Here is a 22309-nt window from a genome sequence, read left to right as displayed (position 1 = left end):
ACCACTGCCCTTCCATACCATCAGCCTGGTTTGCTGTCTCTTTCTCACCCCCGCTTCCCCATCTACTCCTGTCCAAAAAGTGCTCAGAAAGGAAAACAGCTCTGCTGGGGGAACAGTAATTTGCAGATTTTTCTCTACTGAATGCATGAGGAGAAAAAGGGGTGGAAAAAAGCCATGAGACAGCAGACAGCACGTGGTAGGTCAGCCTGTGACACAGCTGAGGAGCAGCAGGAGCTGTGCTGGCGTGTCCCTGGCAGCTCCTCGCTGCCAGGGCCGGCTGCCTGCAGGCAGCTTATGGCAACAGATCTGGCCTGCAGGGAAGGGGAGCAGCGGTGACAGCCGTGCGCAGAGGTACGCAGCGGGACCGGGGCAGGGGCAGCCTCCTCTTCCTCACCTTCAGTGCCGCTGGGCTGCAGAGGGTAGGTCTGCAGCGCAAAGGGGGAATGGTGTTTAGGGACTGGGGGAAGCAAAGGCAAGTGCAGAACTGTTACTCAGTCGAGCTTAGTTTAGTTACTCCGTTAAGCTTAGTTTAGTAACTCGTAATCATAACGTGTCACAAACGACACAGGGCATCGCTTCATGAACAGCCTGGCTTGCGCTCCCACCCCAGACTGGACAGGCTTTGGTCTCCTAAATATACACATTTGGCAAGGAAGGAGAGCTCACCTCCTGCCATCTTTTCACAGAGCCATGAAAATGAGGTTCCTACTTGCTTTTAGGGTTTAAAAGATTTTTCAAAGTGAGTCCCTAGGAGGGCTTCAGCCCCAAGCACGGCTCCATACCTGGACCCTGAGCCTGCATCCTTGGGCTGGGGGCTGTCACTACAGGCATCCTATAGCACCCGATGGGCATTTCCAGGCAAACTCTGTCTCACTTGGAGAGTTCCTGCCTGCTGGAGGTTATTATTTGCAACAGTGCTGGCTGCTGTGAGCGCTGGATGGGAAAGGCAATGCCCCGGGGAGCACCTCTCCTCCGGTCCAGACAGCTGCTTTCTGTGCCGGGCTACACCCAGACATTGCCACATCTTGTGCACACTGAGGGAGCAACCTAGGGAGATGCCTCCTCCTCCTCCTTTAGGTGTCTTAGGAATGCAGCAGGCAGAGCAGCTCTTAGGCAACAGCTCATATAGCTACAGCATTCACGGGGCAGTTCTGGCTCCCTCGCACATATACCTGTGTCCCCCTGCTCCTGCTTTAGCAGGTCATCTGCAGCTTGCTGCCTGTAGCAGGTGGGATACAGGGGCACGATAAGCCTCTCGGCCCATCCCTCACTTGCCCAACAAAGAACAAGAGAAATAAATATTTGCTGTTTAAACACACTAAATTCACTAGATTTTCAGGATTAGGGAAATTCCGGATTTTCATCAAAAACTTTTGACGTCTGGCGAAATGAACACAGTTGTGTTAGAGCAAATCTGGAAATTTAGAGAAAATAGACTGACATTTTTAGCACCCTTTGCAATTGCATTTCTGATTTTCAAAAATTGCTGACCACTTCCATTGATTTATTTTTTTTTTAAAAAGCAAGGAATAATTACATATAAAAAATAAGTTTCCTGGAATAGTTTGAATCATTGTGGAAGATGAGTTTCTAGTTTCAAGAGCTATGGAAGAGACAAATTATTTTGCTTTTCAAAGCAGCAGGCACAGTTAGTGGCAGAAGAGCTGCAGCTGGTGCAGCATTTGTCCCTCAGGGCAGCCAGCAGCACAGCTGAGCTCAACAGCCCGGGCTGGATGGAGCTGCATGCCTCAACAGCAGATCCACAACTAACTAATAATTATTTCTACATTAGTCTATGATGGCTATTTTAGTCTTTTCATTGTATATTTCTGTCCTTTCGGAGGCAGCAAAGTCGACACTGTATGAATGCAAACTTGCCTTCTGTTAGCGAAATGCTGGTGTTGCCCAGTGTCTGCATGTTTATCTGCTCCTGCCCCTTCCCCAGCTTCTTTTGTGGTCGTTATTTTTGCACATTATCTCCTCGTGCCATTTGCCAGCAGGGAAGGATGCTGGGTTTCCCTGCTGGGTGGGACCAGGCGTGTGTGTGCCCCTGGGAACCCCTTCCCCGAATGCATTGGCTTCTCGTGGCCATCCTCAGGGCACATATCTTACGAAACAGTGTAAAAATAGTCAGCTCACAACTCAACACACGGCTCTTTCTTCAGAAGTACTGAAGACCTGGAGTGGTTTGGGAGGAAAAGATCCTCCTGTGAACCATCTCCCTTCCCAAAAACTGCTCCTTTGAATAATTTCCCGAAATATCCACATGGCTCCAGGAAAAGCTCCAGAAATCCGAATTAGAGAGGCTTTGCTCTGCAGTTGAGACTTCAAACATTGCCATTTAGCAGCCTTCTGAAATACAGTATTTCAATGTTTTTTGCTCTTTGCACAATAGCAGTAATATGAAGAAATCATGCGAGCACAGCTGGTCTAAATAACTATGTGTATGAAATATAAACAGACTTCTTGGGCCTGGTACATACATCCTGCTGCTCTGGATGACTTCTAAACACAGAACACAGTAAGCATCAATTGACAACTCATAAACTATTGAAAAGGGATGCTGGGTTATTTCTGTCCTGAAAGTGTGCACTGTCTGGAGAAAACGGGAAGGAATAGTTTTAGTTTTGAGCTCAGCTCTAGTGAAAAGATTTAGACAGATAAGTACATCTAAAAATACCTTGGCTTGTAGTTTCTTTCCTTTTTCTGGAATATCTATTAAATAGCAACTTAACTGTGTATTAATACAAACATACAAACACCCCAAGCCCAGAAATGCTCAGTGAATTCTTTCTTAAGAAGAAGAAAAAGGAGACAATCTGTAGTGGCCCTGAATTTGGAAGAGAGTTATCCCTCTGCTGGCTTTTCACCCCTCCACGGACCTACTTCCCTGTGCGATGGCTGTAGATGGCTGCAGAGCCAGCAGACCACTATGGTGCGGTGAGCTGCGCACCTTAGGCTGTGCGTGCTCCAGGTCTTGGACTTATGCGTGACCCATATGTGTAACCCAAAAAAATTAGAACATTGCACCCAGGAGATCAGCCCTGAGCCAATTCTGACAGGAGTTAATATATGGCACGAGATCTTCTGAAGGACAGAGGATAACAGGCTCATTTGTCAGCCTGTCCAAAGCAGTTGTCTTCTGGAGATATTTCAGCATCTCAAATATTTCGCAAGCTGCTATGTCATGGAACTGTACTACATTTTTGCAGACACCACTGTGGTGGCTTCACTCTGGGTAAAGAGGCCACGTTATGCCTCATTACTGTCACACTGCAGACCTGGTACTGCTGCACATGATGAAATCCTGGGCAGGGACCCTGTACCTTGTCTTGATGATACTGTTGGCACCAAAGCCAGAAACTGTATGTGTCCAGTTACAGAGATGAGCTGAGTGAAGTGCTTACTTAATTTCTTTCATTCTTGGAACAGAGAGGGAAATGTATATGTTATAACCATATATATTAATGAACACTTCTTGCGATTTACTTCTCTCTCCTCCAAAAATGGTTCTTTACCAGTTCAGACTATCATGACTTGATTCCTAAAAACATGACGGGAGGCAGAGACATGTTAAATATGCATAAAAATAATAATTTTTATTTATATAATATGCACAAAAATGCTAAGGCTTTTGTCCACATAAGTAAAAGCAATACTAGATATTCATTGATCTACTGAAATCACTAGATCTACCCGATACATTGGATGCTATAGTTGGGAAATGAGCTATCTGTTTTAGGACCATAGTGTTTATCAAGAAACAAAAGAGGTTGTGGAAGTCTGATAAGGGAGAAATCCTTGTTGCAGCAGTGAATTCCTGGTAACAACTTCATCTGCTTCCAGATACCAGGCTCAGCAAAACCAAGGAGAATTTTGGAACAGTGTTTAATAATACTTCTCTACGTAAGGATTCAAAAAGACAGCGCAGCAGAAAAATATGCATTTCCTTGAGACGTGCTGAAAGAGTGCTGTGAATACTCCTGGTGTGACTGTGCACTGTGCCAAGCACGCGGCGCGGGTACCTGCCTCCGGCACGGAGTTGTGGGGCACGAGCCAGGGCATCTTTGGTGATCAAACTGTCAGGAGGAGATGTCTCCATTCGGAGTGAGAGTTCAGTGACTTTTCTGCAGCTTTTTGCCTCTCACCAGAATATTCATGCCAGCAAACTTGTTTATTTGGATATTTGTGGAAGGTGAATCATAACAAAGGAATCACACACGCAGCTGAAACAGGCTGCTGCCCGGTCCTCATTCTGGCAGCTCATTTTAGAAAAACGCCACTGATTTACTGCCATTGACATCCAAAATCCTGCAGAGGAATCAGGTCTTTGCTTCTCAGACACACACATTTGATTTTTCTGGCTATGCTGGGTAACTGGGGGGTTATTATTTTTTAATGGAAACAGTAAGTACAGTGTAAACAGAAGAAAAAGGGAGAGAGAGCATCATGACTGCTGTGATACCTTCAGCCCCAGCAGTCTGAAAGTCATGTGGCATTTCTGCAGAGCAGCAGGCCAAGCAGTGCTGCTTGACTGCCAGCTGTCTCTGTAGTGCTGCGGGAGACCTCTCCAGGGTTGAAGAGGAGAAGGCAGCACTCACAGGTTCTCATCTGCCAGCCCAGGGTCGCCCCTGCTGTGCTGCAGGGATGGTGCTGGCTGCTGTTGATACTTTGAGTAGGGATTGTGCATGTTCTTGGTACTGTGACTCGTGTCCAAACAGCATCACAGCATCAACCTACAACCTCCTTGAACACGGTGTCTTCACCTACTGTCTGGCAGCATCAGGAGCGTAAGACAGTAAAGACTATAAGTAGCTCATCTGCTTGTGCTGGGTGCTAGGCAGGGCGTTGCTCACCTCTATTTCTGGCCCAAAAGCCAATCTACAATATCAGGAAGATCCACCTTAAACAGCCCAGAGTGCATCCTTATTTAGCTGATACCCGCATGTTATTTTGGGGATCAGACACCTTCTTAGCAACAGGAGCCACGGTCACCACATAGTGCCTTCTGTAGAGCTAAGGAGGGGACGTGGCAGGGAAAGCTTCTCAGACTGCACACGGGGAAACTGGGTGGCAGCACTCGGGTTGTGTCCCAGGTTTGTACATGTAACAGATTTTGGGGGCCAGTTCTCCAGCAGCAGAACGGGAGTGTGGGAGCTCCCCAGCCCGTGGGTTGTGCTCCTGGGACTGCTGTGTCAGACAGGGGAAGGAGACATGCGCTGCTGCGGGTCACTTCTCTCTGCCACTCCGGCACCATGGGCAGGAGTTTGTTCTCCTGCTAAATAGTGTTGCTGAAGCTGAAAGATAACGTTTCAAAGAACTTTTGGCATTTGGCATAACTTAAGATCTTATCAGGATCAAAATGCCTCTCATATAAAAACCCTTTACAAAGGTTTTTTTAAGGGCTTGATTTCCTTTGCTCTGCAGTGGATACAGTCCAAGGTAAAGTCCAAACCCGAGACTCACGCTAGCTGAGGGACGCTCTTTTTGCTGATGCTGACACCACTTCTCTAATGCATTTGAAGCTTTGATGTGGGGGAAGATGCTGGCTCTGAAAAATGGAACACCGACACTGCTGCTGGTGCAAGGTGGGATGGGATCTTTCCTGAGTGCATCCCACCAGGCACCGGGGTCCTTGGGATGCACGTCTGACAGGGGTGATGCTTCTGGGAAGGGAAACAGAAAAAGTATATTGTGCCAGGACCTGCCATGCTGGAGCCCAGCAGAGCAGCCCCTCCGTACTCTGGGTAATCAACTCCTGAATGGAAAAGCTGCTCTCCAAAACTCTTCATAACCAAAGATCCCCCTTAAATCAGTTGTTTGCTTCATGCTTTGGCTGTTGGAAAAGTTATGTCCTGTTTCAGAACAGGGGGCAAAGTACTGTGCAGTGAGGCCCAAATGCTCCCGTACAGGGAATCTGCAAAACACTGCTACAAAGTCCGCAGGCTGGCAGGCATCCTGGCAGGGAGGTGGGAAGAAAAGGTGCCATATGTCGCACCCTTTGCCCCCTCGCTGCACTGCTGCCCTCAAGCTGAGCCGCCCCTGACTTTGCCAGTGCTAAGGGAGAAGTCCCACATTAACACTCAGAAGGAGATTTGGCTCCAAAAGTTGTGTCTTGGCACCATCCTGCCCTAAAAAAAAAAAATAGAAGCCAAAACCCCCAGGCTCCCCTGCTTGGCGGCACCTTTGGGTCCCCCTGGTACCAACACCCTCTGAGCCACTGAGCATGTCTTGCTCCACGGCAAGGAGGCTCTTTTCTCGTCACTGTCTCCAGCACTGGATACTCCAAAAACTAAGCCAGAGGAGGCTTATCAGGTACAAGCCAGATGCCAGGCTCAGAGGCTAATGAACTATGACACCCACTGCTATTTGCAGTCAGGTGATTATATGTTTGTAACAAATATGCAATCAATTCAGTGTGGCCAGGAACCTGTTTCATCACGTGCGCACCAGGGCACAGGTACAGGCTTGAGCTGTCTTCTTCTTCGTAAACTTTTTAACAGTTTTCTCTTCTGCTGGATAGCCCCTGAGCTGCTGCCCATAAGTGGTTCACACATCTCTGCTTCACAAAACGAATGCACAAAGGCATTTGGGGAGAACTGAAATCACTCATGACCTCGACAAAAGATACAGCCGAAAAACACATTTGTTTCAACACCTTCTGTTTTCCCCTTTAAGACCTCTGTAACTATTTGAATTTCCAATGGAAGTTTTTAAAATGCATTTTTTCCATTACAAGTGACCTGAAGTATAAGGGGAGTTAAATATAGTGTTAGGAAACAGCCGTGTTCAGGTTGAACTATGTGCTTTTGATTGCTCAAGATGAAATATTTTTCTACTCTGCCTTGCTAACCCAGATGTGTTCCCTTTTTGGTTTGTTTTGGCCCCTGAGCTGACAGACACTCCTGCTGCTGTGCCTGCTTGAGGGTAGCTGTAACACCAGTGCAGTAGGTGCACCTTGTAGTATGTTGCGTGTTTATCCCCCTGGCGTTCTCATTTGCCTTGAGCTCTTCGAATTTGAAACCTTCACCTCTGCTTTCCATTGCATTTTCTCCTCTGCCAGCTGAGGAAAGGCATGTTCAGTACGGTGATGGCAGAGGCAGCCATGCTGAGTCCTGCGGGCGAGAGCTGCAGCTGAGCAGGCTCACAGAGCTGCAGCAACCTGCTGCATCCCTGAGTGCCACCACCAATGTTTCCTTTATGAGAGAAGGAAGGATGCTTACACTTCCCCTTGGTGGATGTTTGTTATTTGTGAAAGAGCCAATCTGACCTCAACAGGTCCTCTTGTACATCTCACTTTGGGCAGACCCAAGGCAGTGGACCTGCATTATCCTTCATACCTTTATTGGGAGTACTCCATCAGCAGCTGGGGGACACCGTCCTCTTCCATCGTGAGTTTTATGTTGTCTATTCATCTGCTCTGTCAGAGGAACCTTCACTGTCAGCCTGACTGGGTGGGCAGCAGAGGCAGCGGCCCCGTCACCATGCTCCCACATGGAGGGGCAGCACGGGAGTAGTGCCAGCTCTCACCCCACGCCGCGCAGGCGGCTGCCTCGCCACACCGACAGTGCACTGCTGCGCTTGTTGTGTTGCGGCTCAACTGCCACTGCTGAAAGCATCCTTAGCTCACAAGACATGAGGATTCAGAGGATTTTGAGCTTGGCAAAGCATTTTAGAGATGTGTTGTGGCACAATAAGATTCCTTGGCTTGTGGTTCCTTCGCTTTCTGCACTTCATTTTGCACAGATCCCCAACACTGTTCACTTTAGGATGGGAATTTATCACATACTTAAAGCCTGTCTCCAACTCATCAGGGACAACCACTTCACCTACACCAGCAGCTTGATGTGTGGAAGTTTCAACTTCTGCATCAGTGGCTTGTCTAATTCTCCTTCCTGATCCCCCAGCATGGAATATTGCCGTCCCTGATCCTCCTGCCAATGCCTGCTTAGGGTACAGAAATCATAGGAAAGAGTCCTCATTGACAAAACCATAAACATGGATAGCTTTACGGGAAAGCTGGCGTATTATACGTGCTGCAGATAACTGCTCTGCTAGGAGAGAGATAGCACAGACAATAAAATGCAAACAATCAGTGTTTGCTCAGCAGCTTGTGGACTAGAAGCAAGCTGCCAGAGGCAGCAAGGAGCAGCTAGTATCAACAATTTCACAGTCAAGGCCAGAGAAGCAGTAAAGGAGAACTCGGGGATGATGTGCTGATGGCCGGGACTCTGCTGGGTGGATCTGTGTTTGTGGTCCCTTAGAGGCAACTGCATCCCTCTAGTCCCAGCCATTCTGCTAAAACAGGCCATGGACCAACCACTTCTCCCTCTGCCTGGTTTCTTCCACACCGAGCATTTTACAAGGGAAAGTAAAGAGAAAGCAAACACAGGTGCAAGCAGAAGTGTGGACCATCCCCAGCTGAATCATGCTGTTCACACAGCAAGTGAGGAAATACTACACCCTTGCATGTGTGCCACTGAATACATCATGCTTTTAATAATAGTAATGAGGCTGAAAATCTGTTTGGCTGACATGTGGGTGTGCAAGGGTGCTGACATGAGCTGTCCCCTGCAACAGGTGATTCCATAAGCCGCCCTGGCTGCCCACACTGTAGGCAGCTGCCTGCACCCAGGGCTTGACCTGCCCAGGCTGCTGTTTTAGCAGTTGTGTCTTCCTAATCCCCCCCGCCACGTGTCAGTGCTCCCTGGCCATGCTCAGCACTGCTGGCGATGGCTGCGGCTGTGCTCAGCTGGAGCAGCTGGGAGTGTGGGGAAAGGTGGCCTCCAAGAAAGTATCTATTTTCATGCTGATAAAGATCAGTGTTTTTCAATCCATGGTGTCATGGCAGTTCCTGGCTGGGGAGGAGGGCTTGCTCGGGAATCCTCTTGGAGTGAAGGCAGTTGCCACACCAATAAGGCAGGGCTGCACGTGATGCTGAGGGCAAATCGCGAAGGGCAGGTTAGTACAGAGGGACTGTTTGCCCCTGGCAAATCTGTGTCTGGAAGGTAAAGCTATCATTAAAGGTCATTCAGATCACACAATATGTGTCACCCAAGGGGCTTGTCTGTAGAAAACATGAGTTTGCACTGCCACGGCCTTTCTTAGCCCATCACCCTCCTATATCCCTTGGTGATATCACTACTGCCTCCGTAATCATGGCTCTGAGAAATCCTACATGTGGACCAGCACCCCACTCTGCTAGATGGCACATGGGCACCAGACGTGATCATCTTTATCCTAAAGCATCTAAATATTTTGAATAAAGAGTGAAAGGTGGCAGATAAACACACAGAGTGGTGTATTCAAGGAGGTGGCACTGTGGAGAAGGGTTGAAAATTGTAAAAATTGTGCAAAATATTGCCAGCCTTAACAACGAAAAAACAGTTGGGCTGTGCCAAAGGCACCCAGCCAGGGTCGATGCACCACAACAACTCAGCTCAGAGGAGTCAACATCCCTTTTTGTAGCACGTCAGTAAGTATGAGCAGGACCTCCGAGCCTACAGCAGCCACCCCCAGTGTGGGGCCTCAGTGGAGAAAAAAGAAATCAGGAAGGTATAGCTGTGGGCCCGGGGAAGGAGAGCAGGGATACATCTGCCAGCATCGGGTATCACATCCCTGTTGGAAGAGTGTGTCTGGATCAGTGGGACGGTGGGGAGCCAGCCTCTCCAGGGAGCTCATCAGGACCTTTCACACTGTGTGATTTCCAACTCTTTGTAAAACAGCTCTTTCAATATAATCTTTAAATAACTGCATTAATAAAGAAATTAAACCTGCAGTGAACACGGGCCTTTAAAATAATCTGTAAAAAAAAAAGCCAGATTTTCCAAGCTGCCGCCATGGCTAGCTGGCCTGACAAATCCATCAGACAATATTGTAGTCACCACCACTGCAGAAAGCGTGTTTCAAAAGATAAAGCAAGTATTAGCTACTTAGCAGCTATGTGACAAAGCTACCTCACATTTTCTTCCAGTACCAATTTGATGGACCATAAGCATATAATGATTGGAAAAGCCTCTTTTCACAGATCAGGAAGGGATGTTTAGCGGCTGAAAAAGGGTTTTATGTGTTAATGCCTTTGGCAGAGCTTCATTCTCAAATTTCTTAGGAGATATACGTGTTAATACAGAACGAAGTCAATTGTAAATATATCTGGGGCAAAATCAAACCTAAGGCCAAATGTTGCTTGCCCTTCTTCTAGAAGTGCCTTTTATTCATGGCTTTCACACTGGTTGAAGTTGGTCTGGAGAGGAACACCCAAAATATCAAAAGCGAGGACAGAAAACGCTTAAACAGCAACAAATAGTATAGGAAGAGGTCAAAATTCTTCATGCCGCCTAGCTTAACCATGAGGTGAGATCTCTGTGGGCCAGAGAAGTGTTACTCTGTCCATTAGAGGAGCTGCTTACTCCATCTGGGGCAGTGCTGGCAGCTCTTAACACTGTTTTGTCTCCATCTGAAGCCCGGGAGATGCTGAAGCTGGGAGAGCTGTAACTGCAGGCAACAGCAGCCGGAGCCAGCTCGGGTGCCCAGAGGACTGGAGCTGCACTGTGTGCTGGGAGCACATAGCCACCTCTCCAGCTAGTGTGGACCTTGGAATGGCTTGGACCATCCACCTCTTGCCAAAAAAGCTTTGGGCCCTTCTGCTGGAGTGGCTGCTGGGACAGGGACACCAAAGAGGTGCAGAGACCCAGCTCTTAAACCTCGGATGCTCTGGGGAATATCCTTGGCTTGGCGAGGCTGGGAGCAGGGGCCCACTGTGCCCTTCTGGGAACCAGTTTACCCTCTCTGTGTAAGTCAGTATGGGCAGGGCTGGTTATCTCAGGTATCCCCCACATGCCGGAGCTGAGGACCTCTCATTGGTATGACCTGCCATCCTTAAAACACCTTCTCCGCCTGCTGCAGGAGCGGGAGGGCATGGAGTGCCCTTGCTTGAGGACAGCACAGCCTGTTTTCTAATTCTGCCTGTGCCCAGCCCACTAGAGAACCTTTTTTTTTTTTTTTTTTTCCACAAGAGTATTATTTTCTCCTGTTTTTAAGCCACATTGCAGCTATGAATATACCCTTCCATCCTGCACATCCCTATCGGTTGTAACAAAGAGAATGAGATGGGCTTCTGGGAGGAATTTCTGTCTGGAGCTGATGCTGAGAAACACTTTTTATGAGCTGTTTACTGTGCTTTTCCAGTAAATGACTTTTTTTATAAAGCATGTTGGTCAAAACCTGCAGACTGTTGTCAGCCTGGAATGTGAAATGCCAGGACAGTGTCCAGTTAAAAGTTGCTGTGATGGAAATTACGCGAGTGAAGAAGACGAGGTTTCTGCTCACCCATCTTAATTGACAAAAATCCCCTTCAAATGCAGTGAAAGCGAATGTCCATGCAAAACACGTTTTGTTATGAATTCATGAAGAATTGCCTGTCCAAATGAATTTTTAACTTCATGCAGCTTCTTCATTGCTGAGCACTCTCCCCTCAGCCAGGATAAAGTGCAATCCCACTCTGGCTGAAGAGGATTTTTTGGGACGCAGGAGCTTTCCATGAACTCCTCGCACAGGCTGTCCAAAGGCTGGCAGTCCATGAGGACATTGTTGAAGAACTGTCCGCAGGACTGGACTTGCTCTCAGGGCTGGCGACTGCTTTTAGAGAAAGGTTTTTCGTTTTCTAAGATGGTTGTCACCACAGTAGAGCTGTTGGTTTGTCCTCATCTCCTCCCTGCCTAGGAACTGTTAGACAGTATTAGCTACAGGCTACTGTCTGAAGAGGAGACATATGGAAAAGACTTTCTGCACTACTGGAAATAAGTGTGGTAATGATTCCAGAATGCAGACCAGAGGGGAAATGAGCTGGGCTCTTGCCACATGAAGGCCAATCATTTTACAACACGGAAATGCAGTTTTCTTGTTCTCTTTGAAGAAAATATTCCTTGTTTTTAAAATGAAGCTTGCAGGAGTTTTGATGCTGATTACTCATCATTCCAAACGAGGTCTTTAGTGAGTTACCAACCTGCAGCCCAACGCAAATAATTTCAGCAGCTGACAGTCACATACTGCAATGACCCAGCTACCTAATAACCTTGCCTAGAGTCAGGCATCAAGAGAAAAATTAATTTTAACACGTCTAGATCAGCAAAAACTGGAGCAGCAAGAGCTAAGCAGAGGGAGTACAGTGGAGGGGTCAGGAAGGAGAAAGCATCGCTGCCAGCTGGATCCAGCATTCCGCAGGCTGCTGCCCTGAGGACTGATCCATGCTCCTGTGCCAGCAGGGGTGGAGCTGAGCACCACTTATGGGACTGGGGATGAGGCTACCCCCATTGCACCTACATCCTGCTGCTCCTCCATGCACTGCAGCTGCACCCTGCATGCTGCCTGGGGTCCTGCATAGGTGGGAAAAGAGAAAAATCTCAGTGTGACCAGCACTATGAGGTGTTTTCCTGCAACAAATAGGAACTGCAATAGCAGGAGATAAGGCTGGAAAGGCCTTGGAGAGGGTAGCTAGTCTGTCCTGTGCTCCGCAGCAGGATGACCTGAACCTGAACCACCCTAGATTTTTATTTGCCCTGTCTCTGCAGTTCCTCATGTTCTTCTCATCCATCACAAGCAGTTCCTCTGCTCTCTGCCCTGCCCTGCACATCAATTACTGCAAAAGTCGTATTATTTTCAGCCAGTTCTCTCTTTCCTGCTGTGACCATAGCAATAAAGCTTAGGGAATGCAAAGCACCGATATGTAAATGTTGGCAGATGTACCAGCACCAGGCAACGCACCCCACCTGTGCTGGGGAGGCTGGCACCCACCAGAGCCTCGCGGTTCTGATGCAGCAGAATCAGCCCTGCAACAGCAGCGCTCAGCTACCTGGAGATGCATTTAGCCCAGAAGGGCAAAGCAGCATCCTCAGATCTGCAGATCTGCCTTGTTGCAATGCAAGACTGTAAGATCAGGCTGCCTGGCCTGATCTCTGCGCTGCAGGACGCAGGAGGAGGCAATAGAGCTTTGCAGTTACTAGACCTGTAAGAGAAAATGCTCCGCTCTGTTTGTCCCGGCCACTGCATTTGATATTGTGCATGCTGGGCTCAACTGGAGCTGCACAGGGTGTTTAGTTTGGCAGGTGTGGTGCAGCCTGGCCTCAGAGCTGGGAACAGTCACCCCCAGCCACAGCCTGGCTGCAAAACTGCAAAGCAACTTCTGCACTGGGCAGGGTGCAAGGGAGCCGGGCGTGTGTCACAGGTTCGGTGGCTTGTGTTTACCTTCTCGGATAAGCTTCTCTTTATGATCCCTGTCAGCTTTAATGACAGCAGCCCAGAAGAGGATAGGACCTCTCACAAAAAGAGCTCCTCGAAAGGATGTCTTAGGGATCAGGCGGAAAGCAGGGTAGATGTTGTGTTGTGTCCTAGCATAGCCCCAGCAGAGCAAAGCAGGCTCTTCAGTGATGGCCAGTGGGTTGGGGTTGTTGAGCTGCAGCGGGTACTGCCACTTGGTGTACTTCAACACATGACCCTGCTGCCTTTTATACACAGCGTAGCGCCTGCACGAGCACATTTATGGCTGGATAGAGATATGCATTTAAGGATAGCCTATGTTTCCCCCCTTGGTAAATACCCTTATCCAAAATCAGCTTATGGGAATTCTGTGAGTCTTATCTTGTTCTGCAATTTTCCTGCTTTACACAGCCACTAATAGTTCCCTATTTATTAGCACTGGCACATATCCACGCCATCTCCCAGTCCCTGGGCTTGCAGGAATGTAGACAGCCCTGCTCTGCTTCCGCTCACCGTGGATTTTGGAGGCTGTGGGATGGCCGAGTTTCGTAGGAGCTGGGGGAACTTTGTGCCAACATGAGTAAAATGGAGGAGAAGGCAAAAGCTAGAGGGCCAAAAAAAAAAAAAAGAAAATCAAGAAGGAAGTTCAGAGAAAAGGAGGAAAAAATATTCACGAATGTATTACAGAATAGAAAAATGAAAAAGTCCAAGTTAGTTACTAGCAAATGGGGAAATATTAGGAACACTAGAAACAGTGTCCTTGAGCAGCAAGAACACTTCCTCAGTTACTGAGCCCAGCCTCCCGCTCCATCCTGTAGCAGACAAATATTACTCACTAGCTACCATACAGCCTCTATGTACTTCATTTTAAACTGCGTTGAGCCAAAGGCAGGCAGAGTGGAGAGAAAGAAGAAAGCGAGGCCATGGCTGGCAAGCCTGGCCGGCATGAAGGCCAGCGCTATGCAGACAAGAGTCGCCCTTGGAGGCCCCATACACTTTCCAGTTCACCCCATCCCAAGCTCTCTATACTGTGCAGAATTGCTGTCTCAGCAGGTTTTTTTGTTTCCAGCCTCCACTCTCGTCCCAATGCAGAACCAACTGCATGAAATATTGACCCGGTCCTAGCCTGCCAAACCACCAGGCTTTCCCCCCTTCAAACCCTTTGTAAAAACTCATTCCAGAGTAATGTCGTCCAGCTCAGTGCTGATTGCCAGGATTTAATAATAAGCTGTACGCAGAACGTCAAGCTGCAGTAATAACCCGGTTACTTCACGCCAAATTGTCAACCTAGATAAATGACCAAAATGACATCTGGTGACTGTAGTGCGGCTAAGTCTGCTTGGTTCTTCTGCCTGAAACTACTTATGTCTGACCTTCTGCACCTCGTGTTCTCTGGAAACTTGAGTTTCTTTGGAAGTAGTTGTTTGTACCTTAGCTAGGAGAAAGGGAGTGTGGATTCAGTGGCTTTTGACAGTTTGGTCTTGATGGGTTGATCAATTAAATAAAGAGAAAAGACAAAACCATTCACATTGCCATGCTGCTTTTTTTTGGTCCACAACAATGAAGGAGGGAAGTTCGCCCTGTTGATATGAACTGCAAATAAAGTCCCAAGTCACCCACTCTCCTGCATGCTTCAAAGGTCAGTGAGCCCTCTGAAAGCTCAGCCCGTAAAAAACCCTGTAGTTAAGGGTTGTACAGACACGTAACGTGAATAACTCTGGCTTGCCACTGCTGGGTTGGAGTGCAGAGCTCTCCTTATGCTGCATGGGCAATCACTGGAAAATTTCCCTTGACAGGAAAGAGCACAGTTTTATACAAATGAAATGTATACTGCAGAACAGAGGCAGCACGAAACCCTGGGCAATCCCTTCACCAAAGCACGAGCTTGCTTTACAGCAGAATAAACAGGAGGCACTGGTGGTTTTATGACACAGTCCAGAGTCCCATGAGGTGATCTGTTATCTGGCAGGCAGCTTGCCTGCAGCCTGGCAGGCTGATAACTTTGGTGGGTAACCTACATTTGCACGAGGAGTCTCACAGGCTTCTTTAGACTTTGAATATGGTTTCCTTGCGTGGTCCGACCTTGCTGGATAAATTTACTGATATTTATTTCCCAAAAGTTGTTTTAAAGTAAAGAAGTGCCCAGAACTACTTGCGTAAATGTTTCTAGCAGGAGGTAAATTCAATTTTCTGTAGTTCAAAATATCATGCAGATTTCCATCTGCTTTCTTGCAATGGAAAAAAAAATAGTTCCAGCTTATTAATCTATTCATAGCACCACTCAGTTGTTCTACTTGATTGATGAAAAGTGTTTTTGACATTAATATCCTAGTTCTTAGATTTTGTTAATGTTGTGGGTAAGTATTTGCAGAAAACAAAACAGAAGTCTAGTTAAGAACAGATGCCCTAATTTTAGAGGAAGAACTTCAACTCCCTTAAAGCCTATTTCTTGAAAGGCCACTTCTGAACCTGTGTGCTTACCACTCCCCTGGTACATTTTGCAGTTTCTCCATCTCTTTCGCATACCACACATCAGAGACACAAGTTTTTAATTACCGTGTTTTCCCCCCCTTCTTCCTGATTGTCACCACTTCTCACTTAGGGTCTATGATGATCTTGATCTTAAAGCAGCTAGCTTACAGCCGGGACGTCAGGCATACCTTGCAAAGATGCACACCATACGATGTTTCACAGCATCTCTTAGGACCATTTTGTCTCATGCATACCCTTTCCAAAAGGCACCACCTCCTCTTTAACAGATAAAGGGCTATTTCTTGTTAGTGATGTTGGCAGGAGCTCTCAATCAGAAATGGGGTGGATTTGCCACTGAGAAGACAAGCATTATTTATCCTCATAGTCTGCCTCTAAGTTTATTTCACCCAAGCATTGCCTCAGTAAGACACTTTCACAGGTAAGTGACCACAATTACATGTTAAAAACACATAGTATTCAATAGCTCAGCCAAGAGCAAAGGTATAAGTTTTAGGCAATGGAAAAGCAGTACAGGAAAGGTATCACTAAGCTGCCAGGTAAGAAGCTTACATTTAAATAGGCATAGTTAAAATTCATTTTACTTCTGTAGGCACAAAGTCACACTAATATTAATCTTGCAGTGGCAAAGTCTTTTTAGGGGCAGTCCAGCTTTCAGTGGAGTCAGTGGCAAAGCTGTACTGGAAGCAGGGTAAGCCCTTCATCTGTCTGGTGACGGTTGTTACAATAAACTGCATTTATAGAAATTCATATCCTTACAGTTAAAAACTTAAAATGCAAAAATCCAGCAGGCAGTCCTTCCATTGTGGCTTTACAGCCAGAGTATTTTCTGATACCTCCACACTTGCTGAAGAAGAGAATTAATGAAGCACTGTTTAAACTCATCTTCGAAAAGTATGGCGTATTTCCTTCCTTCTAAGTCAGCATCTTATAAGTGCATATTTTCTACAAAAAATATTTCACTACAATTTTATTTAAAAGTCATATTAAATAAAACTACTCTTGTTGTAAGCCAGGTTGGAAATACCTGTTGCCCGTCCAGCCCTAACCTCTCTGTTCATGCATGCTGTTACGTGGAAAGTCCCTCTGTGTAAATAGCGCTTGTTCTTTGTCATTTTCTAAATAGCAATCTTTTTGAAAGGGCTTTAAAATTGTCCCAAACAATTTCAGTCATTGGTCAACGCAGATATTCCAGATCCACCCTGTGCTTCAGTCCCTGTTTAAAATCTCCATGGGACTTTTTTAAAAGCTGGTTTTCCCCTGTGACCTTTGCCAAAATTTCACCTTTCCTCCCCCAGCTACATCACCTGTGGATGCAGTGAAATAACAACCCACTTGTGTGCTGTCAGGTGCTTTTGAAAAAGTTTGTTCACTGTTTCACAAAGCAGTGATTGCTGAGCCTTGCATTTCTTTTTTTGTGAGAAAGGGAAATTAATATCTGTGTTAGTGTTTTTAACTGTAAATAATCACCTAAGAACATGCAGTAGTGGGTTTTGGCAAAGAACGCATTCAGTAGTCACCTGTAAATGAATCTCCACGTTTTCACGTCTCTCTAAGAATATAGTAATTACATTGAGTACACAATAAAAATCCTACACTGAGCTTGATGGCTGTATCAGGGTACTGAGCGGTGGTTGTAGCTGAATTAATGGATTTGTCGACTATAGCTTAACTTCCTTTGTGCGTGAAGACACGGGGGAATCATAATAAAGAAGCAACCAGTAAATGTTCAATATGTTTAATACTTTGGTCCCTCATTTGGAGAACAAAGGGTTGCCTGTTTCATATTAGTTGTTTGGACAAAAGCAGGGCACAGAAATGTGTAATCTGCATTTTCTGAATAGTCAAGATCTACAAAGATGACTTCATGTCTCTAGCTCTTTTATGTTGGCATGCTAGCGAAATCTGACAAAAAATAATATAAAGTGTTGCTGTTGGGGGGTTTGGCTAAAATTTGCAACCAGAAATTTTCACAGTTCCATTGTGTTTATGATGCAATGGGAAGCATTGGCTTAGTCTGAACACAGGACTGCCACCACAGAGTGTAAAATTGAACTAACCCTTTAAATCAGTATACAATTACTACTCCTATCTCCCGAGAGCTCATCTAATAAACTGATGAATATGTAAGAGTTTCTGACATCCAATGAGAAATCCAACTGTATAAAAAGAATAAAAGGACGAAGGGAAGAGAGTCTAATTCTTCTCAGGAAGCTGCTCCTGCTAATGTGATGAGGAAACTCCCACTGTGAACCGTGTCGTTTCCATCGTGTGGGACCACTCTGTGAGACCTTGTCATTTTGTAGCTTTGGAAAATTAACTGCAAAATGATTTTTCCTGACAGTTTTGACAATGAAATGTGTTTTGCTTTATTTTGTAATGATTGCGTTGACAGTCTTTCTGTAAATAATTCATGCAAAGACTCATAATGTGGGATTATGAAATTCAGATCCGGAAATGTGCACCTGTAAAATTGACAACATAGAAAAATAAATACTCATTTCACTGGGCAGTTCTAGTTAAATATGCTCTACTTTTACTGAATTTTTAAAGGGAAGAGAAAGAATGATCTAATGTTGGTGTGCACCTTATCTATTAATAGTTTGTTAGGTAACTGTTGCCTTTCTGCAAGTTTGATTTTTCTGACAGTGGTGGAAAATATTTAAACAGCAAAAAAGGGGACATGTGCTATTACTTTATACAAGAGCTAGCACCTTGCATTAATGTTCCTGGTTTATGTCTGAATTTATTACTTCGTGCTGTTCTCACCTCCAGGCACGGGAATGGCTCATCTTTCTGACCTGAAAAGGGTCTTGTGTGCCTGAATGAGTATTTGCCTTTCTCCTAAAACCAGAAGGTGGTATTAATACCAGAACCCACGTTTCCTCCCGGTCCTAGTGGAGGTGGTGGTGTCAGTCCACTGGGGAGTGTGAGGTTCCTCATTTGGGGAAACAGCTTCCCCCTTTCCTGGCTCCGCAGCACAGCTCCGGCCCTCTGGCTCCTTTTCTCCATCCACCTCCTTCTTCAGCAGGAGAGCTGAAGAAAAACAGCAGGCTTCTTCTTTCCTTTCTCAGTTCAAGGCCTCTTTTGAATTAACTTCTGTTCGCCACTTCTACGCAAAAGTGTCCCTAAGGCCCTTGGTTTCCTGGGTTCTTCTAGCAATTTTCGGTGTGAATGTCTGTGTGGCAAATGCAGAAATTAGGACAGTTATGAGGCCACCTATCCCAAATCAGACAGTGGGAGTGCGGGTGGGAAAGGGGCATGGGAACACTCCCTGCCCCAGAGCACAGAGTAGAGGGTGCAAGGGCCCAGGCACCCCACTTGCTGCTCGTGGGAGCCAGGCTCTGGGCCAGCCCCCAGCTCCTCTGTGCATGGGGCTCCTTGCCCAGTGTGCCCACCAGCACCAGCTTGCCCTGGGCATCCTCGGCGCTACCCGGTGGGGTTGATCTGGGAGAGACAAGGGGAGGTTGCAAGGGAAGCCCAGGGCTCATCAGTCTGTGTGGCAGGACCAAGGGAGCCAGAGCTGCCCATGCACGGGAGAACAGATGCAGCCTCGCACGGGATGAGGGATGCAAGCTCAGGAGGAGGCAGGGATGCTTGTAGGGAAGAAGGGATGCCTGCTTGGAGGAGTTGCATACAGGGGAAGAATAAAGGATGCTTGCAGGACCGGAGGAACGCAGGCACGGGAGGTGGGATACGTGCGGGACACGCGGGATGCGGGCAGGGCAGGGCGGACGGCGGGGCAGAGCGGCCCGGCGGGGCGGGGGCGTGTCCGGCTGGTCCGCGGCTCCGCCCCGCCCTGAGTGACTCCGCGCCCGCCTAATGGCCGCGCCGGGGCGCTGTGATGTGCAGGCGCACGGCCCAATCCGGCCGGGGCGGCGGGGCCGGGGCGCGCCGAGCGCGGGCTGCGGGGCTGGGGCACGGCACGGCACGGCGCGGCGCGGCGCGGCAGGACGGCGCGGCTCGGCTCGGCGCACGGGCGGTGAGTGCTCCCGGAGCTCCGCCAGCGCGGCTCCAACTTGCGGAAAGTTGCCGGCGCTCGCCCCGCCGCCCAGAGGCGCGCCGGCCCGGTCCGAGCATCCCGGGGGCCCGGCCTGGCCCTCGCCGCCGCCCGGCTCCGCTGCACGGCCAGGCGGGTCCCCGCGCCGGGGACGGGGCTCCCCCGGGGACAATGGGGCGGCGGGGCGCGTGCGGAGCCCTGTGCGGAGCCGTGGCGGGCGCGGAGCGCCGTGCGGAGCCCGGCGCACATAGGTGCCCACCGGGAGCGCCCCTGTGCCCGTTCCAGCCGCCCCCCGGCGCTGAAAGGGCGCTTGGCCCGTTCGCCCCCCGGGCGGGGCCGGCGCGGGCCCTGCGCTGCCCCTGGGCGGGTTGCGCTGCGCGCCGGGGCGCGGAGGGGCGCGCAGCCAAAGCCCCCGCTGCTGCGGAGCTGGGGCTTTGTGCGAGCGGGCAGGAGCGGGGCCCGGCGGCAGGGCAGGGGAGGTGCCGCCTCCCCTTGCGGGTTCCCGCAGGGCAGTGCTGAAAAGGGGCTTCGGTTCGCCTTTAAGCTTCATCTTTTGTGCGGGGCAGTGTGCCCGAAAGCAGGAAAAGTGAGGAAATCGGGGCCGACTTCTCATGTCGCTGAAGCGGGGTGAAATAAAGTGAAGTAGTGGGGCAGCTGCGTGGGTTTATTTTTATACATCACTAATTTGGACCGGGAGAGGAAGTGTCACCCTGTCCCCCGAACAATGGCTTCTTGTTGGGAGCCTGCGAAGGGAAAGGGAAGAGCAAGGAATTTTTCAGGACGTGAAGCTTTAGACTTTGCATAGGAAAGGCTGGGACACCGTGGCACTGGCTGGGAGCATTCTCCTGGATGGCGTCAAGTCTGGATGCTCGCAGAGGTGACAAACTCTGCAGGCGGGACTGTGCTCTAGCTGTACATTTTTACTCTAAGTGGAAATATCGGGGAGACACGTGGATGGGGATCTGACCTCCAGGTGATGCTTGCTTGGGACCGGCTACATGCGTCTGCTCTGTAAGAGCATCCGTACCTTCAAGCAGGGCATCACCTCAACTCATTTCAGGAGAGCTGTTGGTATAGCTCCGAGCGAATGCCATTGAGTCAGCCTCCGAGGTTGTTGTTGCTGTTACACAATCCCAGTGGAATGCATGTGCACACGAGAGCTGGGTTTCCTGTTTTCGGTCAGTCTGTAGAAGAGACTATGGAAGATAATAGATATCTCAGATAAATTGCTTTTGCATGAGAACTTGGAGCCATTGTTCAACCAGTAACACTTGTGATTTCTCCAGTAAGCCTGGTAACCCGAGAAGAAAAACCCCTTAATACAGGGAGACTTGCTCAGAGTAACTTTAAAGACAACAGCTGGAACGGGGATATAAAGAGGGAATAGTTACAGAGATCAACATATGTTAGTGCTGTGCATAATGATGTATAGAAATTCAGTCTGCTTTGAAAAGAAATCTTGTGCAAAGAGGAGCTGCTGGTAGTTTGTCAGTGGAGAGCAGTGATTCAGGGGGATTAGTAAACACAAGGCGAGTCCCCTGGGTGCAATATTCTGCAGCTGATTTCTGCCCTGGGGGTGTTTGATGGCCTTCTGTGGGGTGTGTGCACGTAGGGAACTTACATTCCGGATCTGCTGGTTTGCATCTGAATAACTGTTTGTGGGTTTTTTTCTTTTCAAAAAAACATGTTATAAAATAATGTGCTAAGAGAAGTGTTTTTGAAACGCTGCTGTTATCACAGCCCATTAATCTTGCCAAAAGTTTAACAATTTGAGGATGTTGCTTGGTTGTAACCAAGCTCCTTTGAAGGAATTCTGTGCTTGTGAAGGATGAATTACTCATTCTTTGTCTGGGTTAAGAGATCATAATGTGATTATTAAACTCAGTGATTCTGTGCTAGGTATAAAGACTTATGCTTAACCAGGGTCTTTGTTCTCTTATCAAAGCTAAACTGACCAAGTTTCCACTTCTATAAAGTAGGCAAACATCTCCCTGGATTAAAGAATGCCCAAAACTCCAGAAACCTATTTACTAGTTTTGGCTAGATTAGCTTCACAGTGGAGAGGGACTGACAACTTCATTGGGTGTTTGGCTGATGGATGCTCGGATTTGGGACAAATGCAGAGGAACTCCTTCCCCTGGGGCTCCCTTACTGACTTCTCGGCTCCGGGTTTCAATTGTTGTGAGATTAAGATGGTGAGTGAAGGAATTGCAGCTTGTTAAATGGGTCTGCTGCCGAGTCCACTCATGTGGGATCTTCTAGTAACCCTTCCCTGTGTTCACTTAGTTAAGTTGATGCACTAGAGAACCGGCTTTGGAGAAGTGGAAATACAACTGCTCTGACTTGAAGGGAGCAAATAAGTGCTACTCAATGATTGATTGAAAAGAATGTTAGGGACAGTAATTCGGTAAGGTTGCTTAAGCAGCTGCCCCGTGATCTAAGTGATCCAAGTGCCTTGTGAATAGCTTTATAGGTAAACCTCAAGCTGGAAGTACTGTCTCTGTCTTCTGTGTAGTAAAACTGCAAGTGCAGGAGCTACCGTTGTAACTGATGTGTATAGTGTAA

The 22309-nt window shown here is 47.9% G+C and overlaps 1 protein-coding gene across 2 annotated transcripts in view; it reads left to right on the top strand.

Annotated features, from left to right (window-relative positions):
• The first annotated feature begins 206 nt into the window (after nucleotides 1–206).
• PLS3 (plastin 3) overlaps nucleotides 207–22309 on the top strand; it is a 71513-nt gene continuing 49410 nt past the window's right edge. The window contains exon 1 of one of the 2 annotated variants that reach the window (XM_080365967.1): nucleotides 207–351. The gene's annotated coding sequence lies outside the window, so the exon portion shown is untranslated. Of the gene's footprint in view, nucleotides 352–19604; nucleotides 19727–22309 lie in introns of those variants that run through there. The other variant, XM_080365963.1, reaches the window with a different exon arrangement.

The sequence above is a fragment of the Falco punctatus genome (assembly GCF_963210335.1).
Source record: "Falco punctatus genome assembly, chromosome: 15".
NCBI classification, from domain to species: Eukaryota; Metazoa; Chordata; class Aves; order Falconiformes; family Falconidae; genus Falco; species Falco punctatus.
Note: the sequence above shows the minus strand (reverse complement) of the source record. Positions and strands in the feature narration are given on the sequence as shown.